At 29.0% G+C, this 4,759-nt stretch overlaps 1 non-coding gene across 1 annotated transcript; it reads right to left on the reverse strand.

Annotated features, from left to right (window-relative positions):
* Window positions 1-1,956: 1,956 nt before the first annotated feature.
* TRNAQ-UUG lies at window positions 1,957-2,027 on the reverse strand. The gene has a single exon. It is a non-coding gene; the product is annotated as a tRNA-Gln (tRNA).
* Between the last annotated feature and the right edge of the window lie 2,732 nt (window positions 2,028-4,759).

The following is a 4,759-nucleotide window of genomic DNA, read 5'->3' on the forward strand; positions in this document are numbered from 1 at the left end:
CCATTTTTACAAATTCAATTCTTAAGACTTCTAATATAACTAAAAGTAATAATAACTTCTCCGAAGGTGAATCCCCAACCCCAAGGGCCCCCTACACTCCGACGCGATGTAAATCACGGTGACTCATTGCTTGATGAGTAAACGAGTATAACTCTTCTAATTATGAATTTCCATTTTTACAAATTCAATTCTTAAGACTTCTAATATAACTAAAAATAATAATAACTTCTCCGAAGGTGAATCCTCAACCCCAAGGACTTAAGACTTCTAATATAACTAAAAATAATAATAACTTCTCCGAAGGTGAATCCTCAACCCCAAGGCCCCCCTACACTCCGACGCGATGTAAATTACGGTGACTCAATGGTTTAGTAGACATAGCCAAATCCCGGTACGCACAAGAAATCTGCCCACTTTAGACATAATTCTCACACTGCCGCCACCGAGGATTAAACCACCGAGATTTGAACCTTGGTCTCTTCTCCCAAATACTACCCACTAAACCATTGAGCTAAGCCCGTGCGGGTAATAATAATAACTTAAACATAACATTGTATATATCTCATTATTTTACCCTATAGTGTGCACATAGAATCGAGCTCGCTCGTGACCTTTGATATGTGAATTATGTTTCACCTACTCAATCATTTCTTTTAAAAAATAATATTTTAAAATTTCTCCCTCAACTACAATGTCTTTTTATTTTATGATTTTTAAAAATATTGTTCATGTGCACAATTTTAATTTTGTCCCACGATTATTGGGGTCCTTATTACTTTGAGTCACTTTTAATTTTTTTTTTCAGTTTTGGTGCCTAACTTAATTTTTTATTATTATTATTATTATTGGTATGGCCAAATTGACCGCCAAATCTTATGGGTCTACCAAATGTCATTTTTTGAGAAGTAAAATGGTAAACTCAAGTGATAGTCTACATTATCAGTCAAAACAAAACAAAATATCAAATTTCACTTCAGGCACTTTATGTTTAGCCTAGTGCTAATCGTTTTTCTTTCGATTCATACCTTTTTGAGATGTTTTAACGTTTGACTGAATGTCAATTCATATAAAGTTAGACATCAAAATTGAAAAAATAAAAAAGTAGTGCATTAAAATTAATAGGACACCAAAAGTCGTGAGACCAAAAATAATATTAATTTGACTAAAAATATAGACCATCACCTAAGTTGACTAATTTACCCCTCAAACAATGACATCCAGCAAGATTTGGCGAAAGGACCAATAATGATTTAAAAAATGAACCTTAGGCACTAAAATGAAAAAAAAAAAAATTAAAATTATACACTCATAATGGACCCAATAATTATAGGACAGAAATTAATTCTATTTATTACTTCTCCTATTAAATCAACCAAACTAATAAAATAGAATCACTTTTATATTTTTTTTTTATATGGAACGAAATTTTAAAATAATATTCATTTAAAGATTTTATAATGATGATGAGAGATTGAGAGTGGTAGTATAACCTCGTAGCCGTAGGGAACAGTATCACATGGCTATCTGCTCCTTTTTTGTTTTCTTCTTCTTTGCTTCACTATTTAAAGTCTTTATTGCAAACAGATGGTAAATACTTGATGATATAAATACACCTAAGATTCTGAGCTTACTATTAATTGTTTCTTCTTCCAAGGTGGCAACTTTTCATCCCATATTTTAATTAAAAAAATTCTCGGCAAAAATGTAAGTTATTTAAAATAAAAAATAATGATAGTTTTATAAATCATAAAAGTTAAAATATTGTTTGGAAAAATAGCAGTTTTAGTCTATAAGGAATTCAAATTATTTGATAGAGAAAAATAGAATTATTGGGAATGAGAACGGAAAAATACTAAATGCTATTGTATAATAGATGGAATAAATGTGTTCTTTTTTTTTTTTTTTCCTTTCCACAATGAATTGAATCCCCAACCTTAAGCGAAACAACTTATTAATAGGTCCTACTGGGAGTCAAACCAGGTCATTGGATTCAAAGTCCAAAGTGCTAACCACTACACCATAGAACCAATGGCTCCCTTTTACAATGAATTGCAATTCATATAGGGGAGGTATGAATTACAATTCATTGAATTTAGGGAATTGCAATTTGGTTGAATTGTAATTCCCTTCAACCACCTCTACTGAATTTCATTGTAATTGGATTACAATTCATGTCAACCCAACACCCCATCAGTGCATGAGTTATTACCCTATGCAAAATTTTCTATTTAATTATGTTGAAGGTGACATTTTCAATCTATTACTTATAAATTTTGTTAACATTAACAACTTATTTTGAATTTTAAATTATTAAATGATATTGGCCATTTTAGAAAATTTTCCTAATTTCAATTCCCTCCATGAGTATTCATATATAAGCTACTCTTACCGCAAAATCCTTTGTAAATACTTGTTTCCCTTGATTGAGGAGGAATCTAATAAGCAAAAATGACAAACAATAGATTATTTAGCATTGAACATACACCAAATTATAAGTTTAATATGTTAGTTTATTACAAATTTTTCTTATGTTGAATGTAAATTACTCTTTTTGATTTCTGATTGTGTGTAGAGGTTTATAGAAAAGGTAAATGCAATGGATTAGTATTTTAATCTAAATATTACTTTAATTTTGTGTATTATTGTATTTTGTTGGAGATGCAATCTTTTTTTCACCATATCATGGCGTTGATTTTAGATTTAATAGAAGTTGGGTGGATGAGATTGATAGGGATTATTCCAGTGCCTCGCGTCAAAGGCATTGACCGGTCTTGCACATATAGGTCATGCTCAGCCTAAATCGGTTAGTGTGCCAAGACGGTTAGTCGATCGTCCCGGTCACTCGAGATTGCTGAGCTCCCTAAAAAGGACACACCGCCCAGATTGAAGCATCGTTTTCTCCCGATCTCTTTAGGTCGGTTCCGGCCAACTACTAGGACTTGATTGATATTACGTTGTTCAGGAATCTACCGCCACGCGGCAGCTTTCGATAAGACTGAACGTGCACCTAATGCATGGTCGCCACGTGGCCAGCATGCCAAAGGACCGGAGTGTGTTCTCTTGGCCCCTATAAATACCACATTTAATGCAGTGAGGGGGGGGGGGGGGGGGGGGGACTTTTGGATGTTTACAACAACGACAGTCATAGAGCTCGGGAACCTCTAACCCACTGTCACGTCTATCGGGCTACATCACTTAGGCGTAAGAGTGGAGGATAGGCAGTCATTCTAATCAGCCGACCCTTGTAATACTGATATACGTCCAAATAATAATACAACCGTATTGCAACCGTATTTTACCCTATCAGAGATAATTATCATTATTGGTCTTTAGATGAAGCAACTAATGAAAAAATATATATAATTATATAGCCTCCACCAATTAGTAGCCAACACATTCAAGACGATTCAATGCAACCTCCAACATTTGTTATTAGTCAACCATCTCAAAAAAGAAGACTAACAAATAAGCAGCAACATCATTCTAAATTTAAGAAGCTAAATAATTGAAAGCATTTGTTGTGTATTTAGATAAAGCTTTTTTTTTTTTTTTTTTTTTTTTTGTTTTTGTTTTTTGTTTTTTTATTGAACCATGTAACTAATATGATCATTTTGTTGTTTTGGTGCCTATTAAATCATTTGCAAATTAGGTTGTATTTTGGTAACTCATGGATATTTTTGGTTGATTTGGTGTTTGCTAAACAACTGCAACGTAACTTCAACTATTATGTTGTGCAACTTAGGATGTTATTTTGCAGTAAGAGTAGCATATATATTTTTGAAAGCTAGTAGCATATATATATATATATATATATATATATATATATATATATATATGAAGATTCATGTAAGAAATTTGAAAAATTTTACGAAATGACCAACATGTCCTTTAATAATTTCGAAATTCATAATAAATTATATTGTTAATATTAACTAATGTATTGAAACTAACACTTTCAACATAATTAAAGGAAAAATTCGTATGGAATAATAATTCATAGATTGAGTCTATAATTTATGTATAATTAATGGACTAAAACAATCATTTTCTCTTATTGTTTTATTTACAAAATTATGATCAACATTTTAAAAAATTATAATGATCAGTATTCTTACTATTTGACATGGTAAAATTTTTGAGTTAATACCCATTTTGGTCCCTCGACTATTAGGTAATGCGCAATTTAGTCCCATACTATTAAAAGTACCCAATTTAGTCTTCTAACTTGTAAAATCATACCCAATTTGGTCCTCCGTTATAATTGTCATCCATCCACCGTTATAGAGAGGGGCAAAAAGGTCCTTTTATCTAATAGTCGAGGGACCAAAATGGGTATTAACTATTATTATTATTATTATTATTATTATTATTATTATTATTATTATTATTATTATTATTATTATTATTATTATTATTATTATTATTATTATTATTATTATTATTATTTTTTTTATTATTATTATTTTATTATTTATTATTATTATTTTATTATTATTATTATTATTATTATTATTATTATTATTATTATTATTATTATTATTATTATTATTATTATTATTATTATTATTATTATTATTATTATTATTATTATTATTATTATTATTATTATTATTTATTATTATTATTATTATTATTATTATTATTATTATTATTATTATTATTATTATTATTATTATTATTATTATTATTATTATTATTTATTATTATTATTATTATTATTATTATTATTATTATTATTATTATTATTATTATTATTATT

The sequence above is a fragment of the Ipomoea nil genome, unplaced genomic scaffold, assembly GCF_001879475.1.
Source record: "Ipomoea nil cultivar Tokyo-kokei standard unplaced genomic scaffold, Asagao_1.1 scaffold3084, whole genome shotgun sequence".
NCBI lineage: Eukaryota > Viridiplantae > Streptophyta > Magnoliopsida > Solanales > Convolvulaceae > Ipomoea > Ipomoea nil.